The sequence below is a fragment of the Phascolarctos cinereus genome, unplaced genomic scaffold (genome assembly GCF_003287225.1).
Source record: "Phascolarctos cinereus isolate Bilbo 61053 unplaced genomic scaffold, phaCin_HiC Scaffold_3;HRSCAF=262, whole genome shotgun sequence".
Lineage (NCBI taxonomy): Eukaryota > Metazoa > Chordata > Mammalia > Diprotodontia > Phascolarctidae > Phascolarctos > Phascolarctos cinereus.
This window is the reverse complement of record NW_027555736.1, coordinates 132,969,675-132,995,554: the sequence shown is the minus strand read 5'-3', so window position 1 is coordinate 132,995,554 and position 25,880 is coordinate 132,969,675. Positions and strand designations below refer to the sequence as shown.

Genomic DNA, 25,880 nt, shown 5'->3' with positions numbered 1-25,880 from the left:
TAATGATACTATTTATACTTCAGGCAATTATAGCATTGGCAAGGATGTGGTAATTACCTTGGAGAAGAAACTAGAAGAGAGATGGACAGTCCCTTAACTAATATTTAGTGAGAGAGGTGAAATGAGGCAGAAAATCACATAGTTTAAGTATCAGAGCCAGAATTTGAACTTAAGTGACTCTGCAACCAAGGACTTTCTATGCAAACAAAATGTCCATAAAAGCACAGGCTCACAAATCCCAAAGGAGCCTGAGATAACAGAACTTGCAGCAACAGATGTAAGGTATGGTCAACAGTTTGCTGAATTTAACGATGAAAGTAACTGAGAGAAAACTATAAATAACAAATAATTTCAGCAGATAGGGTGGGAAAGAGAATTGTTCTTGAGACCTACATAGATTGTGTCAAATCTGATGTTTCTCACAGGCAGCAAACAAGTTTGATGCACTGAATGAAAATTAGTCTCATTGTTAAAGGAGTAAGCAAAATGGATGGAGAAACCCTTTTCTGTTCTCTAATACATATGGGAAAAGATGGCACATTCTCTAGCAAGAAAGAAAACACCTAGGAATAAAGAAGTTGAAAGATGGAAGAATGTGGGGAAATAAGGATAGTTCTATGTTTTTCTAAGTAATCCATAAGCAGTACTTGTCACAGAGGATGGACTGAACCTTTTCAACTAGAAATAGCTTCTTCTGTTACACAGAATGGTAAGAGGGATTCACAAATGCCACTAAGAAAGAGGGCATCCCAAAGGGCTACAAAAATGTGCATACCCTTTGATCCAGCAATAGCACTTCTAGGGCTATATCCCAAAGAGATCAAACAAATGGGAAAAGGACCCACATGTACAAAAATATTCATAGCAGCTCTTTTTGTGGGGGCAAAGAATTGGAAACTGAGAGGATGCCCATCAATTGAGGAATGGCTGAGCAAGTTGTGGTATATGAATGTAATGGAATACTATTGTGCTATAAGAAATGATGAACAGGCTGACTTCAGAAAAACCTGGAAAGACTTATATGGTCTGATGCTGAGTGAAGTGAGCAGAACCAAGAGGACTTTGTACACAATAACAGCCACATTATGCAATGACTAAGATTGTTAAACTGAACCCTTCTCAGCATTATAAGCATCTAAGACATCTCCAGAGGCCTAGTGATGGAAAATGCTGTCCACATCCAAAGAAAGAACTATGGAAGTTGAATTGCTATCACTTATTTTTACCTTCTGTTGAGTTTTGTTTCATCTTTCTGATGGTTCCTCCTATTGGTTTTAATTGTTACTTACAACTTCACTAATGTGAAAATATGTTTAATAGGAATGTAAATGTAAAGCCTATATCAGATTGTACGCCGTCTTGGGGAGGGTGGGGGGAGAGGAAGAGGGAGAAAAATTTTCAACTCAAAAGAATATGAAAGTGATTGTTGATAAATCAAAATAAATTAAATAAATTTTTTTTAAAAAGAAGGCATCTATTACTGGCCCCAGGAAGAAGAGATGTGTTGTAGTGGCAGAGCTGCTGAAAGATGTGTAAGGGTACTTACATAAACTTAGTACCATCATGAAGTTTACCGTATCTAAAGCCTCCCAGATGCGACAGACTTATTAAAAACTTAAGGACTGCTTGCTATACTAGCAAATCACGTGGGTAATAAATGATACTTTCAGAAATAACCTTTAAAAACTCTAAAGACTAATTAAGTCCAGAGCAGGAAATTGAAGGACTTAGAGGCACAGATGGTGTTTTCATCACTATTACTGATTAAACCTATGGATTTCAGAAGAGACAGTAGGATACTAGGAGTAGCTGGCTAAAAAATGATACCAAAAACTGCAGTTTGACTTTATGCACCACGGTATAAGATAGAGAATTGAAAGGCTGGAGGAGAGGGGAGTGAAATAGGGGAAATAAGTATCCTAGATATAGCTGCTACAACAGTTATGCTAGTGGATAACAGTCATGGCATAGAAAGAACAGCAGTAGAGGTCCTACTAAGTCAGAAACCTAGGTTCAAGTCTTGGCTTCACCATTTATTAGTCAAGTGAATCTTGAGCAAGTTGCAAACTCTCAGTACTAGTTTTCTCCTTTACAAAAGAGGGATAATAATATATGCATTCAATGGAGATGTTACGCAAAAAGTGAAAATTAAAGTGAACTAGAGATTTTAACATAGGTGTTAAATATGACTCATACCAAAAAGACTCAGCAAAATGAATCTCATGACTAAGATTACCAAAGCAAAACTAAAAATGAAATATATTACACTACATAATACTAATAAGCAACTAGCTTCCATATTAAAGATAGTCAGTTACCAGCCATCAGACAACTCTCTTCATCCACAGACTCTGGGGTCATAAAAATTTTGATGAAATTTAGACATAATTTAGTATGATTCTTTTATGTTATAGATAAGAAAAACTAAGGCCTTAAAAAAGAAAGCTGAGTGAAGTGTTCTTTCCACCTCACAGCAAGGTTCAGCAGTAAACTACTCTTTGCTCAAAAAGAAAAAGCTTAGAGTGGAATGGAAGTTAGGGCAGCATTTTACACTAGAAGATATTTATCTATGAAAACTCACAAACTTGAAGGCGAGAGACATAGTAGAAAGTAATAAATGAGAATGAAAAAAGAAAAGGACCCATATGTAAAAAAAATGTGTAGCAATTATTTTTGTTATGGTAAAGAACTGGAAACCAAGGGGGTACTCATCAATTGGGGACTAGCTAAATACATCATGGTATACAAATGTAATTGAATACTACTGTGCTGTAGAGAAATAATTAAAGAGATTGGTTTCACAACATGATCCCTTTCTGTCATTCCAGTCTTCTTACACATTATGCCCTGTCAGGTACTTTGCAGTAGTAGTCTACCTGGAATTCTTTACATATAGTTCTCCATCTCTCATCACTATGCCCATGTATTGGCTGTTCCACAGGCTGAAATGCATTCTCTTCCTCTCTTCCACTTCTCAGAATCAATCCTTGGTTTTCTTTAAGACTTAGCTAAGTGGGGGGACCGCTAGGGGGCATAGTGCATAGAGCACCAGCCCTGAAGTCAGGAGGACCTGAGTTCAAATCTGGACCCAGACACTTGACACTTACCAGCTGTGTGACCCTGGACAAGTCACTTAACCCCACTGCCTAGCAAACAAATAAACAAACAAAAAAAGACTTAGTGACATCCTACGCAGAAGGCGTTTCCTTTCTCCCTCCTCCCCTTCCCACCGCCCACCCTCCACTCCAGATGTTAATACTGTCCCACTAAAGTTGCCTTGGGTCTGCTATGTATGTCTTGTATGTACCTATATATGTTTTATCTCCTTATATATGTTAATATATAAGCTTGTTGGGGGTAGACTGTTTTGCCTTTGTACCCCCAGGGTTCAGCATAGTGCTTGGTACATAGTAAACACTTAATAACTGTTTGCTGATTATCTTCAATGGCAAAAGATGAAACAAAAATCATTAAATGGAAATTAAAACCCAAGATTAAGTCAGGAGGTAGTAAGATTTCTGTTTTCTCTTTGTTTTTCTCTTTTCTGTTCAAAGACCTAAAGGTTCATACACATCTAAGCCCTAGTCATTTTTCATCCTACTAGGTGTTTTGTCTTTTTTGGGTTTTGTTTTTTTTTTGGTAAATGAAAAGAGCAACTTCCCAACCTCCATCTCATTCCCTTCAACTCCAGTAAGGGCAAATTACCTAGGTTCTTTCAAAACAGGTGAGAAGGTAAAAGTCACTCTAAAATCTCATTCACATTTTTCATGACCACAAAACCAAACAATTAAGGGAAAAAAAGGAGCAATAACCCAAAAATATTCTAGCCACATCCCACTAAAATCTTGATTCCTTTTCCTCTCACTGTGGACAAGGGAATAGAACAAGCAGTGAAATGTCAATGTAACCAAGAGTATCTTTAAATGCTAACAAACCTTATTAACCAAAAGCCCCTTAGATATGGGGTCTGAACCAAAGTGGTAACTCTCCTCTTAAATGAAAGATTCAGGGATAGAAAAATCAATGTTATAAACTTGACCAAGGGAGCTAAAAGCCAGAGAAGTTCCTACTGATAAAATGGTCACTCAAAACTCGGGATAGGCACTTCTCCTCACTGCGACCTTCCATCTTCCACATTCTCACAAACTTAAAAGTGCCAACCCAGGCTGCTGCATTTCAATGAAGCCAAAGAAAAGACTATGCAAAGACTGAAAAAAGAAATGAACTGTGTTCTTTTTCAGTCATGTGGCAAAAAGCTGAGTAAATCCCAATACTTCCAAGAGATAACGAATAGCTCATCTCTTTCCAGTTCCTGGGACATAGATAAATTGCAGAGGAGAGTGAGTCAGAAAGACAACAGAAACAGGGAGAGAAAACCCAGCCTAGAGGACCGAAAATGTATAGCTTCAGGATAAAGTTGTTTGCTATTGCTCCAAGGCTGGCTATTATTTTTTTTTTAGTAGCAGTAGTAAAGGCTCAGTCAGGTTACCCTTAAGCATTATATTCAGCTCCTTCAAAGCAAAGGGCAGCCGGTGTTTGAGAGTACTAATGAAGAAAATAAGGAAGCTGTGAACCTGGACCAGTCCTAGGATAGCACCAATCCCAATCATATGCAACTCCAGTGTGGTCTGCTTGGAGCATGAGTGTGCTACAACACAATGAATTTCCTTGCAGAGACATAAGCGCAGATAGTCTGCAAGTAATCCATGCTTAAGCTTATCTTCCAGTTAGTAGCACCAACTACCTACAACCTTCCCAGGGAAGACAAGGAACTCATGAAAGTACACTAATAATCTCCCAAATGTCACTGAAGGCAGAACTACTAACAACTTAAATGACATTTATTAAGCACCAACTATGACTGTGCTTGGTATTGAGGATGCAATGACAAAAATGAAACACTCTGTACACTGATAAGTAAATATAAGATATTTTGAGGAGAGATAATAAGGTGTTATTAGTGGAAACCAGAGTTTTCCCATTAGAGAAGCTAGGAATTCTAAGAGGTAGAGGTGAGAAAGTTCTTCAGTTCTGAGATGGAAGAGATCCTATGCCAATGTATGAAGATGGAAGATATAATGCCAAATTTGGCAAACAACCAGTAGGCTGGTTGTCTAGAACACTGAGTGCTTAAAAAAGAGCGACAGGAAATAAATATGGAAAGGTGGGCTGAAACCAGATTGCTGAGGACTTTAGAGAGCAGGCTGAGTTTTTATTTTATCCTACGAACAATGAGACATCACTGCAAATTTTTGAGTAAGGGTCAGTCTTAGCCATGGTCACACTTGTGATTTAGGAGGATTAATTTAGTAGCTCTGTGGACAACGGATTGGAGAGAAGAAAGACTGGAAGCAAAGAGAATAATGGACAGCCTACTGCTAAACCCAGGAAGACAAAGGCAGAAAAAAGGACCTGAAGTTAGGAAGACCTGAGTTCAAATCTTGCCTCACAAATCTATGTGACCCTGAGCAAGTTACTTAATCTCTTGTCTTAGTTTCCTCATCTGTAAAATAGGGCTAATAACAGCACCTACCTCTCAGGTATCAAATGAAATAATACTTGTAAAATGCTTTGTACAAATAATAATAACACCTATATGAACAGTAGCAATTATTTTTGAAAGCAGAATTTTCTATAGTAGCAGAGAACAGGAAACAAAAGGGATGCCCACCAATTGGAAATTGGCTAAACAAATTTCGATATATGAATGTAATAGAATATTATTGTATAGTAAGAACTGATTAATGTGAAGAACTCAGAGAAACATGGGATGATTTATACGAATTGATGCTGAATAAAATGAGCAGAACCAAAAGAATATACATGGCTACAACAAAGAAAATGAAAATAACACTAAAACAAACCCTTAATGACTAATCTTAATCCTGTGAAACAGACAATGAATCATCCCTCCACCTCTTCTCAGAAGAAAGAATAATGATAGCAACAATAATAATATTAGCTAGAATTTATATAGAGCTTTGGTTTGCAAAATACTTTATAAATATGATCTCATTTTACCCTCCTTTTACAGATGAGGAAACTGGGGCAAAATGAGATTAAATGACTCATCCAGGGTCACACAACAAGTTAATGTTTGAGGCAGGAACTGAACTTAGGGCTTCAGTTTCTAAGTCATGTGCTTTATCCCCTGCCCAACAGCTGATGTTGCGGACTACAGGGACAGACTACTGTATATACTCTGTCAGACTCAAGTACTCTATTTGTTATTTGTGCTTAAAATATTTTTCTTTGTTATACGGGAGAGGTCTATGACACTGTATCTGGCAAAGACTATGATGTAAAAATGCTTCTAAAAAATCTTTTTAAGAAGGCAACAGTATAGAAAAGATAGGTGGAAAGAAGGGGGTGGATTCAACAGATGTGCAGTTAGAACTGACAAAATTCGGGAAATAAAAGAGATGAAAATAATGGATAGAAATTACAGGTAGACAGAAATTAGAACTGTCCAAGAATGTAAAAAACTGCTTCAGTATTGAGTTCTTTTCTTAATGAATTTGATTATATGCTGAATCACTGTTTCTCAGTGATACTGTTTACTCAGTGTAAACAGGACTTACCATTTTGGTAGAGCTTGGACTAAAAGAACTTAGAAATTCCTTAGGTCTGGCCCCCACTATTAGCTGATTTTGCATGTAAGAACAGTTCAAACCCAACAAGATATTAGGCATACAAACTGGCCATCCCAGGCAATACCAGAGACTGTGTCCAGATGCTATTTTTAAGTGATTCTTTTTTGTGTGATCTTTTGATTTAGCTCTTTGTTTTACACTAATTGCCTTCTCCATTCCTGAATCTTACTGGAATTGATTCCTGACCTTTGTTCTCTGCATTTTCCCTTGGCAAACACATCGCTCCTCTCCTCTCTTAGCTCCCCCTCAAGACAGACCTCTCAGTGCAACATGGTTCCTTGGACGACTACTTTTCTAAGAACTGTTCAGAGTGGATCTGTAGCAGCTCTACTCCTGCTATAGAACACCTCATTCTAAGTTCCTATGATAACAGATAAACTGATAACCTAGGTTCTGCTCAAAGACCTCCAAGAATAAGGAATGCATTACATTATGAGACACTGAAGCAGCCCTGAGTACGCTGCTGCTTTCCTAAGATGCTCATAGGTCATATATGACTACATTTGTCTTGACTCACATGATAAAGGTCTTAACTGGATATGCTTTACTGTCAATCCATCACATCTACCTTTGTTTTCCCAATACTTCTTTGACTTGAAACAGTAAAACTGTTTTAAAGGATACAAATACTTGGTCTAGACACTTATGAGGACTAGACACTTATAAGGTCTAGATACTTGTAAGATTTCAAAACAGAAAATAAGCCTAGTTAATAAATAATGAAGATGCAGATCAGCCATACAGTATACCAAAACCAAATTCTCAACCCTTTCCCTAACTGAAGTACCTGTGTGATATTTTGTTATTTTTTTTCTTTTGTCTATGCAATGGGGTTAAGTGACTTGCTCAGGGTCACACAGCTAGTAAGTGTTTTGTGTCTGAGGTCACATTTGACTACAGGTCCTCCTGAACCCAGGTCTAGTGCTCTATTCACTGCGCCACCTCGCTGCTCCTTGTGTGACATTTTAATGCCTCATTAAAGGAATCAATTTTAATGCATGGAAACTTTAGCATTCAACATATTTATGCTCTGCATGCTGAAATAAGTAACAGGAAAACTGTTTTCTTCTTATTGAAATGAAAGTAGGAGGTAAAGCCTAAAAAATCTTTCCAAATCACATCAAAAGGGTAGAATAACAACTCCAGAGGTTTATTTGCCTATTCTCCTACCTATAGATAATGATAGCACACTTAAAGTATATCAATTGATATATTTTGATTTAAAAGCATTTGGAAAAAGATAACCACATGCTGCAACACATTCTAATGTCTAACAGTTCTTGCTTTCAGGAAAATTTTCTCTATGCCCAACAAATTCCTTTATATTGTAATTGAAACACATTTCTTAATATTCTGTCTGGAGCAAAAATAGGATAAAGTTACTTTTTATAGTCTTGTAGTCTACTAAATAAGTTTTTTTTATTGGAAATGTAACAAAAATCAATAAGAATCTCTCTAAGATTGTATCAAAAAACTTAGACTTTCATTATTTAGGGTTTTGGGGGGTTTTTTTGTTTTGGTTCGGTTTTTTCGGTGAAGTTAAGTGACCTGCTCAGAGTCACACAGCTAGTAAGTGTTATGTGTCTGAGGGCAGATTTGAACTCAGGTCCTCCTGACTCCAGGGCCGGTGTTCTATCCACTGGGCCACCTAGCTGCCCCTATTTAGGGGTTTCTTTCCTTGGTTTTAATGGCTGTATTAATTTTAATGTAATAGTAAGAAAATCATGCTACTTCTTCATAGATTTCTTACTGAACTTTTATCTTTGTGTGTGTGTGTGTGTAGATTTTGTTGCTTTTATTGTTTTTGTATGGTTTTTAAAACCTAAATCAATTCACTGTATAAGTCTTTCCACATTTCTTTGGGGGGTTTTTGCATTTATCATTTCATGAGACATTATCTTCATACACCTATGTCTTCAATCATTCCAAACCATTTGACATGTAGGTTGTTTCCAAAATTTTGCTATTATGAAAAATGCTACTATAAATAATTTTGTATAGCTAGGTGTTTCCCGAGTATCAATAAATATCCTTATGTAATACTTCTAGTAGTAGCATTATTGGGCCCAAGGGTAAGCTGCTATTGTTTAATTCCAAGGGAGGTAGTGCGATTACAATGGAAAGAAGCTAAATTTCTGGTCAAAGGATCTGCCAATCACTACCTATGTGACATTACATAAGTCATTTAACTTTTTCAGTCTCCTCATCTGTTAAAAAAAAAGACAGTTGGACAATATGATCTTTAAGTCCCTTCTGGCTTTACATCTATGACTGAAATTGTTTTAAATTATTCAATTTTTTAAACCAATGCAGATTTATTTTTTTAAATGTGCTAGATGCTAGTGGAAATAATACTCTCTTCTTAAGGAACATTTGATCTTACTGAATTGGGATAAGGCCTAGAGCTGTGATTTTACTGATACAGGGAACTCCCAGATGAAGAAACTCCCTTTCCAGTATCAGTCAGCACACCAACTTTGCAGTTTACTAGACTCTAGGCTCTAGAGCACTGACAGGTTAACCGATCTGCCCAGGATCAAGCAGTTAATACTTGTCAGAGGCAGAACCTGATATCAGGTTTTTCTGGCTCCTAAGACAGCTCTCTGTCCATTAAGCTATGCTGCCATTCACAATCACAGTGAGACAAAAAATTGTTATGTGAAAAATTCATAAATAAGATATACAGTAAAGGCAAAAAACACGAGTCCAGGAAAAAAAAGAACTCAGTATCTGATGAACTAATCAAGGAAAGCTTCTTCATGAAATTATCACAAAATCTTCAAATTGGAAAGGACTGTCTACTCTAAGCTCTCACCTTATGTTAGATGGGATTTGACTGTGGCTTCAGCTGATAATACTACGTTCATTTTCTCTGGAAGAGCATAAGGCCTATGAAGTTCAAAAGGGAGACCAACCTAACAACTACATCACAGAAAAACTTAGTATCTTCAATTTTTCCTTAAAGGTCTTAAACCCTTTTTTATCATCCTTTTCCTTGAAACACAACACAAAAACCTCTAAGCTGTAAAATGAGATGCCAGGATCAAATCCTTCTAGATTTTGCATTAAACATGAAAAAGTACACATTGCTACATGAAAAATATAATCATAAAATTGCAAGGCTAGAAAGGACCTTGGAATTCATCTAATTACAACTCAGGAAATTGAGGCTATCATCTGCCCAAGGTCACCTGAGTGGTCAGTAACAGAATTCAATTCAATACAAGTATTTAGGTAGCATCCATTATGTGACTTTCACTGTGCTGGAAACTAGAGGATCTAGGGTGTGGAATTTGGCAAAGAGGTGAAAGCACAAAAATGAAATAGCCCCTGCTCCTGTTATTTATAGGAGACATTATACAGGCACAACAAAAATTTAAATATAAAATATATACAAAGTAATTTCCATGATAAATGCATGAACATTTGACAGAGGCTAGTTGGGGTGAGAGGATCAAAATAAGCTTACTGTAATAAATAGCATTTGAACTGATCTCTGAAGGAAGCTATAAGGTGGAGGTACAGAAGGAGTACATTCCAGGCATGAAGGACAGCCCATGCAAAGGCACAGAAACAGGAGATGGAACGTGATATAATTAACAAGTTGGCTTATTTTAGTCAAAATGTAAAAGCCATGAAGAAGCACATCATATAAAACTATTCTGTGGAGAGTTGGTCTCTTGTTAATTGCTTATTTATTATCCTACTAACAAGAACAGGTTTCTTATCTTTATATGAAGTTTCACTTAGTATATTATTTAAGCTTTTGAAACAAGGAAGAATCTTCAAAAATAGCAGCTCTTGAGTATACAACATACCAAGTTTTAAAGCAAAATGATTCTGTTACTTTGCTACAAATCTTAGTCAAATAATAAGATCCTGTAATTCTGAAATAATAGTATTTGGGCTGCAATTAACGTAAGAAATCACTCCAACCTCCATGCAGAATTTTGTTACTGTTACCAAAAAGACTTTATTATTATAGCTCAAAGGACAGTATGGCACTGTGCCTGTAGTTTGTTATCACTTAAAAAGTTTACTTTAGGTGAATCAACCCAGACATTGATGGTTTCTTCCACACCCCATCCCTAAACCCCAGAAAATAGTCTTAAATTGATATTAAGGCAATTTGTCTTCCACAGTGGTTTTCTAAGGAATATAACATCAAATCATCAAAAACAGGCACTAGCTCCAAAGTTTAACATCCCTTTCTGCCTCTATCTAGCTATTCATAGTCCCTTTTAGAGTTTAAAACAAATAAAATCTGGTTGGGGGACAGGGAACAGGAAGGGATGTAAACAGAGCAACAGCTGCAGCAGTAGCTCTAGCTAAAACCAAACCATCCAAAACAGAGAAGGAATTTGGGGAAGGAAAAAAACAGACCAAGGAAAGAGAATATTTCATTACGAGGAATGGATCAGTGTACTAACTCATCCTTAGGCTAGCAGGAAGAAGTAGTATTTAAGACCAGGAAGGAAATACAAGCTGGGGGTTTCAGTGATAGATTAATTTTAATTCGCTTAGCAATAGATAAGAGTTCCTTAAAAACTTAATGATTTACCTAAGTGATAGAAACTTTACCCTAGAACAGATAATAAAATAATAAAACTTATACTTCATATAATAATTTCACCAATGGATTATGTGATGCTTAAAAAAATCAATACATACTTAGCACAAGCATGATTTTATAACCAAGTGTATCCCACCCTGGTGTGAATGTTCAATAAAGGCTTTGAGTCTTCCCTATAAAACTCATTATTTACATTATCTCAAAATAAATAACCTGATAGAGATCAGAATTTCTGGCATCAAAAATATATGCATTTGTTTAAAAAAATGATGAAGAATTGTAAATGACTTAACTGTTCTCAATAGTATAATGATCTAAGACAATCCCCAAAGGACTAATGATGAAGCATACTATCTGCTTCCAAAGAAATAACTGATATTAATCGCTCGAATACAGATTGAAGAATGCTATTTTTCACTTTTCTTCTTTCCTTGTTTTTCTTTTATTCAAGTCTTCTTGTACAAAAGACTAATACAGAAATGTTTTATATGACTGCACATGTACAACTTATATCTAATAGCTTTACCATCTCAGGGACCATGGAGATGAGGGAGAGAGGACAGGATAGAATTTAGAACCCAAAACTTTAAAAAAAAGTTAAAAAATTGTTTTAACCTGTAATTTTGGGGGAAATCATATATGTGTGTATACATATGTAAAAAGAAAAGAAAAAGAAAATACCCCAATACCAAGTAGTAGGGAAGAGAGTAAGTTTTCTTTCCCTAGCTGTAATCCTGTTATATTTTGTTTCTAACTGATTTCTAAAAATAATATTATTTAAAGTCTTAAAGGGAGTTTCCCATAGTATAGATCAATTCTCTAATGCAGTTCAATAAACATTTTATTAAGTACCTCTCATGTGGCAAGGCATTGTGCTGAAAACAAAAACATGATATAGTCTTTCCAATTTTTAAGAAAGTTGACAGTCTCATAGAGAATATAAGCTATACATAAAGAACTATAAAACAAGTTAAAATAAAAAGTTAAAAATAAAGGTCACAATTTCCTCTAACCTCCCCAACCCCTACTTAGGAACTGTGATCAGCACAATGACCGATCATAATTCCAGAGAGTTAATGAGGGAATGTATCTGCCACCTGATAGAAAGGTGATGGATTCAAGAGTGTATAATGAGACATTTGAGGAGGGGAGGAATGGCAAATGCAAAAATTTGTTTTGCTTGCGTATATGTTGTTTCTAACGAGGGTTTTATTTTTCTTTTCAATTGAAGCAAGGCAAGGGAGGAGGAAGAAGGAGGATCTTTGTTGAGTGAAAAAAAGTTTTTTAAAGGAAAAATAAAGTAATTTTGTAAAAGTGGAAGGAAGTTGATGAAACTCATTTCTGATACCCTTAACATTCTCAGTAAAGCAAGAATTAAAGTCAACTGCTATAATGAAGGCAGCAGTAATTCTTAGGATCATAGTTTTAAAGCTGGAAAGGACTTTAGAGGCCACTGAATCTAAACTTCTCATTTTACAAATGAGGACGCTGAACCACTGAGAAGTTAAAGTAACTTGCCCACAGTCATATATATAATAAGTGTCTGAGATAGGATTTGAAGCCAGGTCCTTCTGACCCCAAGTTTAACTCACTATTCTTTAAAAGGAGTAAAAAGAGTTCTGGAAAAACAATTGTGAAGAATGATATGGGGAATAAAAAACCACTAAAGAGGGTGCTCTGGGATGTCATGTCTTCTAGAGACAGCCTGGTTTCCATTACCGAAAATGGTGGAAAGAGTTATCAAGTGAAGATATCTAGGATAGAGGGGAATTTATTAACAATAGAGAACTTTCTATTTTAAATGCCAAATGTTTATGTGGCATTTATAACATAATGCCTTTTGTTGTTAAATTTTCAAATACATATTGTCTCTCCAATCAGACTAACATATTACAGTGTTTTATATATCATAGATACTCAATAAATATTTGGCTGCTTGACTGTAAATCATAGAGTACAAAAGCCAAAATTAAGAGAAAGGTGCTAGAGATCAGGATTTTTATTAAGAATCTTTGTTATAGAAACAAGAGGGATTTGTTGGACTTAGAAAAGGTATTTCATGTATGGAAAGCACAGGAGAGACAGGCATGGAAGTGGAAGGTCACAGGCCCATAGATCTCAGAAGCCATCTAGTCCAACCCTCTCATTTTATAAATGAAATTAATGAGGCTATAGTTTAACTGACTTGCCCAAGGTCATACATGTAGTGTCAGATATGAGATTTAAATTCAGGTCTTCTCAATTCACCATCAAGCTGGCTTGTCACACATCCACTCTGATCCAGTGCTGTTCTCCAGCCATTTTCATGTCATACTGCCACGTATAGATTTTTCAAAGCCAAGAACTGTACACTAGTTAATGCACATGTTTTAGCTTAGTGTTTACTAAAATGTATTTCAGAATCAATGAGAATTCAGAGGGAAAGAAAATGCTTCAAAAGAATAGGAATTTGCAGGTAATGTGGGTAATGATTACCTGCAAAAGTAATTATGAAATAAGGGCTAAACAAAAACTCAGGTGTGAATAAAAAAATTACCCTTAATTATTATTGTTTGTTATAATGACAATACTATTATACATTAATAAGCACTTCTGTATTACATATAGTAACCATGAGATCCTCCATATATTCCTATTTCACAGTGGAATCCTGTTAATTCTATCAAGTCTCAGGATATGAAAGGATTTCTTCAATTAACTATACAAACATTCAAAAGAGATAAGCTTAACAACCCACATGTGAAAAAACAAATGGAGCAAGAATGTCTTTTGTACAAACCACAACACACCACTGAATGGACAGCTAAGTCCAGAATAGAGGGGGTTGAAGAGGATTAGGTTGCATTTTATAAACTATTGTGCTTTCAATAACTTTGATAGCTCCCCGATAAAAATATTTTTAACACTGACATTCTTCCTGTGTTGTTGTGTCTTCAAATCATGGTATATAATCACCAATTAATCAAAACTGCAGGTAACCAAATCACAATGAAGAGATTCAGGAGAGGTCTAAGTAGGTTACTATGTATCATCAACAATGACTTGCATGCAAAAAATGAAATCATTCAGAAAATGTATAATTAGAAAAAGAAGTGGGAGGGTCATATAGTTAGAGTAAAGGATAACAAATGGACAGCTCAAGTTTTGTATTCATGGAATGTCAAAATACCTAAAAGAAGTCCTTTAGGATGCTTGGGTATATACTTTACAGAGATTTTCTAGTAGGAGACAGACAGGATGTTCAGATAGGATGAGACAAAAAAAGGACAAATTCAAGTCTGTACTGCTGGAGGAAGGAGTAAACATCATTATATTTGTTATACTTTTAAGGAAACCACAAAAAGAGTCACACTTGACACCTCTTCCCCATCTCTCCCACTTATCCTCACCCCCCAAATAGGGATTAATCAAAGACAGGGCAGAAACTAATTTTACTAATCTTTCATGCCTGAATAAAAAGGATTGTTTTCTGCAAAAAATGTATTTAATAAGAACTCTGACATATTAGCTGACTAGTAAGACTGATTTTATTCTACCTAATTATTTTTTAAAAATAAAAACACTGAGAGAATACCTATGGCCCAAGTTGGTGACCTGTACAAAGCAAACGCTTAATGTTTGTTGAACTGAACTGAAATTAGGTAATATATCTGATTCAACCTATAGTTTTCCTAAGGTCTTAATATTAGTTTAAGCAGAACTATTTACAATCTTGAGCCCTCTGGTTGATAGTTATATTCTTAAAAATTCAAGATTCAATTCTAAAGTAATGAAACTTTTTTTCCTATGGTGGTAGAAAGCAGTCTCATTATTTACACTTTGTACATAATCATATTTTTTGAAAAGTAAAATACAAATAAAGAAAATAGCAGGCATTAGATTCAATCCATCAACACTCATTTCAGCCAAACAATTTTCTGAAATAAAATGTGTGTCAGTAATTTAACTTTGCTGCTCCTTTTCCAACAGTGAAATTTAACATTTCTGTTGACAGAGAAACAATACAATAAAAGACTCTTGACTCTTGAATGTTACTTAACCCAGAAAATAATAACTTTGGGACCACTAATGCCTTTTTTAAAATAAAAGGCCAAAATCATTATTGCAAAGGTTTGCCCTAGATTTAGGTTGAGTCTTCAGTTTTACCCATACTACAGATCCAAGAACACCAACATTCTCTAAATTTATACCAGGCAAAAATTTATACCAGGCAACATACTCAATAACTGTCTAATATATTTTAAAATAAATATCAGTCTTATTTTCATTTCAAAATAAAATTGTGAGATCATGGATAACAGATGAACAACCCATATGGGCCATTCATGACCATGTTCCGTTAAGATACTTAAAAGGCCCCCAGTATGTTAGGTGAACCTCTTCCCTGCAAAAAAAATTTATTCCAGAGCATAGACAAGTTTTTACATAGAAGAATGGGTAGATGCACTGTGATTGGTGCTAATGAGGGAGTAGCTACATGAATTAGATCACTTAAGTATCAGTTTTACATTCATTTTGAAATCAATCTTATTTTGAAAATTGTCAGACCCTATGAATTATGCACCATTTAAAACCTACAATTATATACTGAGCAATGCCTTCCATTTAGATAATATTTGGGGGGGAAACATTTCAGTTTTCCTACTGTATTCATGTTACAGATAAAGACTGTCACTTCCAAATTAAGATTTTATACACTCTATCAATATATAGACAAAATATCAGAATTGTTTTAGTCTCCTATTATTACGTTTAGAAACATCTTGAGATTCCCACTAATTACTTGACCTGTTTGTTTAAAAGAAAAAAGAAGTTTGGGGCAGCTAGGTGGCACAGTGGATAGAGCACCAGCCCTGAATTCAGGAGTACCTGAGTTCAAATCTGGCCTCAGACACATGACACTTACTAGCTGTGTGACCCTGGGCAAGTCACTTAACCCCACTGCCTAGTAAAAAAAAAAAAAGTTAATTATGATTCAAAGAATCCAGTTATCTTTGGACTACAAGACATGAAAGATGAAGGAGGTACATAGCACTCATGTTGAGTAATTAGAAGTACTTAGCATACTGAAATATAAAATCCAATTACTAGCCAAGATATATTTTGGAAATTATGGTGCAGGTAATAATCACCTCACACTTGGACTATACTAGTAGCCTGTTGGTTGGTCTCCCAGCCTAATGTCTTTTTTACTCCAATCTATATTCCATTCAGCTATCAAAATGATCCTTAAGTGATCAAGTATAAAATCTTCTCTTTGACTTTATAACCTAAACCTCTCCTATCTTTCCAGCCTTCTTATACCTTATTCTCATCCATGTACTCTAAGATATAGCAATCCTGTCCTTGCTCTTCCTTGAATATGACACTGCATCTCTTGACTGTCTTTCCAGGACTTCCCTCCTTTCCCTCCTTACTTCTGCCTCCTGGTTTCCTTCTAGTCTCAGTTGTCTTCTTTTGGATTCTGAGTGTCCTAGACTATACAGACAACTCAAGTTGCTTTATCGTTGGTGCACTCCCAAACTGCTGCACAAGGGGTCCTGGTTTGGAAGGTTAAAGATCAATGATTCGGCTGAGTTGTGGGGAAGGAAGCCACCTTCCCTGAAGCAACCCTGCTCCCCACAGTTGCTGGTGTTCTCTCTCTCAAATTACTTTGTGTGTTGCGTGTATGTGTGCACATGCATGCACATGCATGCACATGTATTTATCTGTATAATAACATCTCTTCTATATGGACTCTTACTGCTTCTTATATAGCACTAGTCTAACTCAGAATATCCTCATACCCATTCCCTTCCCCAACCCTCAGGAAGTAGCTCAGAATATCCATTCCACTCCAACCCTTGGGCTCATTTCCCCCCTTCCCAACAGTGACAGACAGGGTTCTTGGTTCAGGCCCACTTCTGGTGATTTGAGGAATCTCACTTAAATCAGCACCAAGGAGAAGTAGCTATTTGTACCTGATGCACTTTTCATTTTCCTGCAGGCTGCTGCAACCTAACAACATAGGGACTGAACCTTGGGAGCTATGCCTGTCAATGTTCATGCCTGTTAAGTGTTTGTATCTTTGCAACTGTTATCTAGAAAGAATCTTTTTTTTTTCTGGCAACATAACCAAATCCTTACCTTGTACTGGAGACCAATGCATACTTGGCCCAGAATGACAAGATACATGTAAGGCAAACTTAGTAGGGAAGGTACTAGCCAGTTGCCAGGGACCAGGAAAAGCCTCTTGAAGAAAATGGCCTTTGAGTAGAGCCTTGAAGCATCCAGAGAGGGAAGGAGGGAGCGTGTTTCAGCTTGGGGTATAAACAATACAAAAGCATGGTGACAGAAGATAGAGAGACATACGTGAGGAACAAAAAGAACGCCAATATGGCTAGACTAAGAGTACATGAAGGGGATAAATGTATAAGAAGACTGCAAAAACCGGAAAAGGTCATGCTATGAAGTATTTTAAATGATCAAGAGAAAAGTTTGTATTTCTTCCAAGAATTAATGCGAAATCAGTGGAATTTATTGAGCAGAAAGTGACATGGTCAGTCCTCCATTTTAGGAAAATCACTTTGAGAGCTGCATGATGAGTGGATTGGAATAGGGAAAGATTTGAGAAAGGAAGACCAATTCAGAAGGGTATTGCAATAGCTGAGGAAGAGGTGATAAGAATCTGAATTAGAATAATGACTGAGTAAGTGGAGACATGCACAAGGGGTTATGTGACCCCTTTTGAGGTTTTCTTGGCAAAGATATTGGAGTGGTTTGCCATTTCCTTCTTCAGCTCATTTTACAGATGAAGAAACTAAGGCAAATAGGATTAAGTGGCTTGCCCAGGATCACACAGCTGGGAAGTGTCTGAAGTCGGATTTGAATTCAGGAAAAGGAGTTTTCCCAACTCCAGGCCTCCACTGTACTACCAATACCTTCTGTACCTTAGTTGCAAAATTTCTGATCTTTTGTACTTACTATGATTCAATAAACGGAGATTTCTATTTTAGTAATTTTAATACAGTAAAGTATTTGACTTATTTAGAAGTCATTTACCTTGTAACATCAAATATCAAAAAAGAGTTCAAGAGCCAAAAAGCAAAAGTCCAAAAGAAAGAATATAAGGTATAAGTACTAAAGCTCATGCATGTTAATAACAAAGGTCTGACTCACTCAAACCCTTACCTATGGCTTATTTACTTTGGATACAATACTAACAAATTTGGTTATGTTTCCCCAGATCATAACAGACTGCTGTCTCAAAACTGGAAAGGAGGACCTGCTAAAAACTGAAACTCAACACCAACTATAGATACAAAGGTTGAAAACATGAGTTACTAGAAGGATGGGGGTACCCTTGATGATAATAAAAATGTTTGGAAGAAGAGTGTGTTTGGGAGAAAAGAGGTCTATTTTGAGAATAATGAATTAGAAATATCTATGGAATAATCAGTTTGAAATGTGCAACAGGTTGTGTCAAGATACTAGAAGACACTCTGTTTTCCAGAGCTAAGGCTCAGCAAACGAACTATGGCCTGAGCTTGGCCTAACAATAATTCTTTGCATTCACCCTCTGGATGATCTCAGCCACAGCAAAATCCCAGAACTGTTTCATATAATTATTGTATTGCTTTGACTAGCAGCACCAGGTGTCCTCTGAGCTTAGACAAGCACCTGTTCTGGTCAAGAAGACCTGCTATGAATCAAACTTGTCACATTGTTGCTATTCCCCCTCAAGGTCAGGGCTACAGCTCACTATACAGCTATTGGTATGGTGTAAGTATCGAGATCTGGCCACACTAATAAAGGTTCCCCCCCAATGGAAGGGGAGCACCCCAGAAAGTGACCTTGCCTGCAAACCGCTTCCCTCACTTTGAAATTAAACTTCTGCTTGATTTCTGACTCTCCTGTTTCTAACCTGCTCTGTTCAGCTCCAGCCATCCATAGGCAAGAGGCTGGTTTGGTCCAGTTGATGGTGGTTTTCACGTGAGAGAATTGCTCAGGAACATGATTAAAATCGGATATATAAATATGAGAGCTCTCTCTATAAGTGAATCCATGGGAACCAAGGAGATAACCAATTGTGAAAGTGTGAAGAGAGGAGAGTCCAGAACAAAAGCTTAGAGCATACCCAGACTAAGAGTGTGTGATATGAAGAACCAGCAAAGGGAAAGGAGAAGAAGCAGGCAGGTAGGAGACTTAAGAGAGAATAATGTCACAAAAATCCAGTCAGGAGTTGACCAACAGTGTCAAATGCTTCAGAGAGGTCAAGGATGAGAACTGAGAAAAAGTATTTCGCATTAAAGAGATTGTTGTTTTATTTTGTAGAGAGTAATTTCAGTTGAATGATGTCAAAAACCATATTGCAGAGGATTTTTAGAAGACAGTGAAAGGAAAAGAAAATGAAAATAATGAGTATGGGAAAGTTTTTTAAGGAGTTTAGCAGAAAATAAAAGAGGAAATATTAGGTGACACCAAGTGGGGATGGCAGGATCAAATGAATCACTTTTTTAAGGGCAAAAGAGAAAGATATATTTGTAAGCAATAAGAAAGTAACCAGTAGATAGGGAGAAATTAAAGATGAGGAAGTATAATAGCAGGGGAAATCTGCTGGAAAAGATGAAGGAATGAGATCAAGAGTATATAAAGAGGAAGTGGATTTCATGAGGAAAAAGGCTGCTGCTGCAGTGGCTGGAATAAAGGAAGAAATAGTGGGGAATAATTTTCGAGGTATATGAGATGAAAATTAGGAACTCCAAGTGAATGATCTAGATTTTCTTGTTAAAGTAAGAGTTGAGGGGCAGAGGATGAGAGACAGGGTGCCAGGGAAAGCCTGGGGACAGATAAAATTGATAAGTAGTCAGAGGATATGAACAGGCAGTTTTCAGACAAAGAAATCAAAGCTATCTATAGTAATATAAAAAAAAGCTCTAAATCACTACAATTAGATTAAACACAAATTAAAGAAAACTCTGAGGTACCACCTCAGCTTGGCTGATATGACAGAAAATAAAAATGACAAATGGTGGAAGAGATATGGGAAAATTAGGACACTAAAACGTTGCTGGTGGAGTTCTGAATTGATCCAACCATTCTGGAAAACAGTTTGGAACTATGCTGAAAGGGCTATAAAACTGTGCAAACCCTTTAACATAGCAATACCACTACTAGATCCATATCCCAAAGAAATTTCACAAAAGGAAAAGGATCTATATATACAAAAATATTTATAGCAGCTCCTTTTGTAGTGGTAAAGAATTGGAAATCGAGGCTGACGCACACAAACATTAATATTTTCCTATAATGAAAGATCTGGTTCTAATTCCTCTTATAAATGTAAGCAAGTCCTTTCAAACAGACTCATTCTGCTTATATATACCAACTTGGAGTTTTCATTAAGCCCTAATATCTATACAACTACAGGTTTTGTAAAAGGGTCTTTTTACGATGCATACGGCTGATACAATGAGTAGTAAACTGATACACCCTCTCCCTCCCATTATTTTATGCTCAATTGCCATGTGTCTGCAACTTTACCTTTGTATTATACTGACTGTTAAGGTAAATATGGGCTGCCCCTTTAACATCCTTCTCTTTCACATTTCAAATACTAAGGAGAAATTTTAAAATATACTGATAAATATAATTTTATTTCTTTCAAGTATAGTACATATTTTATAAAGTAAGAAATGATATTCAGATTTTGTGATACGTTGTTTATAGTCTTTGATACCTCTGTAAAAAGGAGAGATGAAAGAGGTGGGAATAATTGCTTCCATTAGACCACTTCTACATACTATCAGAGCCTACTGCTTTTACCAAAAGACCTTGAGTATCTGAAATTATATTACAAATCTGTTTCCTCATTTATCAACCCTAACCCCTCCTACTTATTTCTTCAATTGTCGCTTTACTTAAAGAGTTTTGTTTGCATTTTCAGGCAAACATTTATGTCTAACTTTGTAGAAACTCATGTTCCATTGCTTTCCTGCTCCCAATATTCCAATAGCCCAGATGTTCCTGAATCTCTTCAGACAGGCACCTCTTTCAATGACCTTTTCTCTCTCTGCACCTGCCTTTTATAAATCCCAATACATCTGCAGCATTCCCTCTTAATTCTCTATGCTTACCATTTCTTAGGAGAATTTTAAATCTTAATTCACACAAAAAGCATAACAAAATTGTTTTTAAATGACAGCGAAAAAATGAGCAAATGGTAGTAAGTAAAAGGGGAAAATAACTCCGTTAAGGATGATAACCAATTTACTCTTTACTTCACTAAGTTTAAAAAGTAAAAAGTATCTCTACTTCTACACTTAAATTACATTAAAAAAAACCAACAACCAACGATAGAGAAAAAAACATTTATGTGTATGCACACATAAGCTAGTTTATCTTTGGCTTAGTATGAAGTTTTATTTAAAGCCATATGATAACTGGCAGAATTAATTTCTAGAGAAGACAGTGGAATAAGGCAGCAAATTACTTGGCTCTCCTAAATCCCCCCACAAACAATATAAAATAGTGTCTCAAAGTAAACTTTGAGCAGCAGAAATAATTAAAAGTCAGGGTAAAGCAGTTGCCCTCCTAAGACAACTTGGGAATGAGTTAGGAAAGACTGGAGCTCCCTGGGTGGTGGCTTGGCCTGGCTGAAATGCAAATAGCTCCAGGAAGATACCACCAAATCAACTAACAAACCCTGGGAGCCACTGTGGAGGTTACAGCTTCAGGAACTTTCACTTCAAGGGCACCAGACAGCTGCTCAGGGGACTGAAGGGCGCTCTGCTGGCTCTGGATGCTGGGCCCAGGTGCACTAACCAGACATAGTCCCAGGCTATGATTCTGGGTGAGGAGTGAGCACATACCAATGAGTGTGGTAGCAGCAGGGCAGAGCCCTGTTGGCTGTGGGCACTCATAGAGGAGTGCAGACCTTGGTTTTGGTTTTAGGGCAGAAGGGTGAGCTAAAGCTTGCGGCTATGGGAAGGACTGTCAGGAGCAAGAACATTTGCAATGACAGCATTGCTGGGGAGCCTGATCATGGCTCAGGGGTGGAGAGGAATACCTGAGGCCAGGCCTCCAAATAGGGTTCAGAAAACAACAGCACAAAACATCTGAAGCCTGAGATAACATCCCCCACAACTCAGGACTAGAGTCCTACTCTAACACAAAGTTAACAGACAAGAAACAAGCTGCTTTTTTAAAAAAAGAGAGAGAGAGAGAGAGAGAGAGAGAGAGAGAGAGAGAGAGAGAGAGAGAGAGAGAGAGAGAGAGAGAGAAAGCAAAAGAGAAAGAACTCAACCATGGATAGCTACTATAGTGATAGAGAAGATCTGGGTTCAAACTCAGAAGAAAATAATGAAGTTAAAACAGCTATTTCCATCTCAAAGAAAAAAGCAAAAAGGTCACAAAAGAGTTTTTAGAAGAGTTTAAGAAGAGCTTTATAAATCAAATGAGAAAAACTGAAGAAAAATTAGAGAAAAAATAAGAGTAATACAAGAAAATCAAGAAAATTATGGAAAGTCATCTACTTGGGAAAAGATATCCAAAAACTCATGGAAGAAAATAACTCCTTAAAAATTAAAACTGAACAAGAGGAAGCTAATGACTTCACAAGATACTAAGGAATAATAAAACAAAATCAAAAGAATGAATAGAAAAGAATGTCAAACATCTCATCAGAAACAACAACTGACCTGGAAAACAGATTGAGAAGAGACAATATACGAACTGTTGGACAACTTGAAAGTTAAGATAAAAAATAAGCCTAGGCACTATACTTCAAGAAATTATGAAGGAAAATTGCCCTAAAGTTTTAGAATGAGAGGGTAAAATCAAAACAGGAAAAAAACCTAACAATCATCAATGGAAGAGACCATAAAATGAAAACTCACAAGAACTTCATAGCTAAGTTTCAAAGCTCCTGGGTCAAGGAGAAAATACTACAACCAACTAGAAAAAAAATTTAAATACTGTGGAACTACAGTCACGGTAATACAAGCTGTTACAGCTTCTACATTAAAAGACTAAAGGGCATGGGACATTATACTCCAAAGAGCAAAGAAGCTGGGTTTGTAACCAAGTATAACTTACCAAGCAAAGATGAGTGTAATACTGAATGGGAAAAAAAAAGACATTTAATGAACTAAAGGACTTTCAAATATTTATGAAGAAAAAAACTGAATGGAAAATTTGACCTACTAGCTTCAGGAGAAACATAAGAAGGTAAACATTAAAGACCAGTTATGAAGAATTTAATAAGGTCAAAATGTGAAAATGTTATCTGTAACTCTTAAGAATGTCATCATTACTCAGGTAATTTGAAAAAGCATAGACAGAAGGCTTGGCATTGAGTATGATGGGATGGTCCTAAAAAAATAAAATTGGATAAGGAGAGGTAAAATGGAGCAATTATCTCATACAAATGTGGTGTAAGTGAAAAAACTGTTACAGTGGAGGCAGGAGGTGGTAGAGGGCTGGTAGTGCTAGAACCTCATTATCATCAGAAGTAGATTAAAGGGGAATAACGCAGACATTTAAAAGGGTATAAAAGTCTTCTTAACTAACAGAGAAAAGAGAGGGTGAGGGGATGGGATAAGGGAGGGACTTTTAGATGCATGTGCAGATCCAAGAAATAGGAGGGTAAAGGAGGGATTCTTAAAGGACGGAGGAGGATAAGGGAGGTACTCTTACTAGAGTGGGTAGATTAAAGAATAGGAGGGTAAGGGGAAAGGATAGGGGAAGGATTCTTAGAAGGGGTGCAGATTAGGGAAGAAGTAGTTAGAAGTCAATTAGACATTTGAAAAGGGATAGAGTAAAAAGAGAGGGAGAGAAGGATCAACAGTGATGAAAAATAAGATGGAGGGAAATACACAACTAGTAATTATAACCTTAAATGTGGATGGAATGAACTTACTCATAAAATGGAAATGGAGAGCAGAATGGATAAAAAACCAGAAGCCAATAATATGCTGTTTACAAGAAACACATTTAAAAGTGAGAGATATACATAGAGTAAAAATAAAGCAAAAATAAAGAGAATTTATTATGCTTCAGCTTTAATCATTTATTATGATCTCAGACAAAGTTAAAGATATAATAAATTTAATTAAAAGAGATAAACAGGGAAACTACATTATAATAAAAAGTAGCAGAGGTAATAAAGTAATATCAATACTAAACCACCAAATGCTATAGCGTCTAAATTTTAAAAAGAAAAGCTACAAGAATTAAAGGTATAAATAGATAGCAAAACTATAATAGCGGGGGACTTCAATCTTCCCCTCTCAAAACAAGATAAATGTAACCCAAAAAAAAGATAAAAAAGAAGTGAAAGAGATGAACAGAATCTTAGATAAGCTAGATATGATAGATATATGGAGAGAACTGAATGGAAATAGAAAAGAATACACCTTTTTCTCAGCAATACATGATACCTTAACAAAAACTGAGCATGTATTAGAGCATAAAAACTTTACAGTTAAATGCAGAAATGCAGGAATATTAAATTCATCCCTTTCAGATCATAATACAATAAAAATTATATTTAATAAGGGACCATGGAAACAGATTAAAAATTAATTGGAGACTAAATAACCTAATCTTAAGGAATAACTGGGTTAAAGAGTAAGTCATAGAAACAATAAACAATTTTACTAAAGAGAATGATAATGAAACAATATATCAAAACGCATGGAAGGCAGCAAAAGCTGTAATCAGAGGAAAATTCATATTTCTAAATGCTTACATCAACAAAATAGAGAAACAGCAGACCAATGAACTGAGAATGCAATTAAAAAAAAACACTAGAAAAGAACAAATTTTAAAATCCCAATTAAACACCAAATTGGAAATCCTAAAAATTAAATGTGAGATTAATATACAAGTGAATGTAAAAAAACTGATTTAATATATATTTATTACATAATTTATTAAATAATAATTTAATAAATTTTATGAAAAAAACAATAAAATAGATAAACCATTGGTTAATATGAAAAAACAAAGAAGAAAACTAAATTACTAGTGTCAAAAATGAAAAGGGTGACTATATCACTAATGAAGATGAAATCTTCATTTTGCCCAATTATATGCTAATAAATTTAACAATTTAAATGAAAATGGAAGAATATTTACAAAAATATAAACTGCCTAGATTAATGGAAGAGGAAATAAAATATCTAAATAAACTTATTTTAGAAAAAGAAAATGAACAGGCCATAAATGAGTTTTCTAAGGAAAAAGTATCAGGACCAGATGAATTTACAAGTGAATTAAAGGAATCTTACCAAACTCCTTTTATGAAACCAATATGGTATTGACACCTAAATCAGGAAGAGCAAAAACAGACAAAGAAAACTACAGAGCAATTTCATTAATGAATATGGATACAAAAATCCTAAATAAAATATTACTCAGGAGACTATAATAATACATCATAAACATTATACATGGTAACCAAGTGGTATTTATACCAGAAACGCAGGGATGGTTAAATATAAGGCCAACTATTAACATAATTAACTGCATCAATAAAAAAAAATAACAAAAATCATATGAGTATATCAATAGATGCAGAAAAACCTTCTGACAAAATACAACACTCATTCCTACTAAAAAACCCTTGAAACCAGACACAAATGGATTTTTCCTTAAAATGACAAGAAGCACCT

General features: G+C 35.7%; 1 protein-coding gene across 12 annotated transcripts in view; it reads right to left on the bottom strand.

The window, feature by feature from the left end:
- Positions 1 to 25,880, bottom strand: part of MEF2A (myocyte enhancer factor 2A) — a 222,333-nt gene that overhangs the window by 90,916 nt on the left and 105,537 nt on the right. The gene's annotated exons all lie outside the window — the stretch shown is intronic.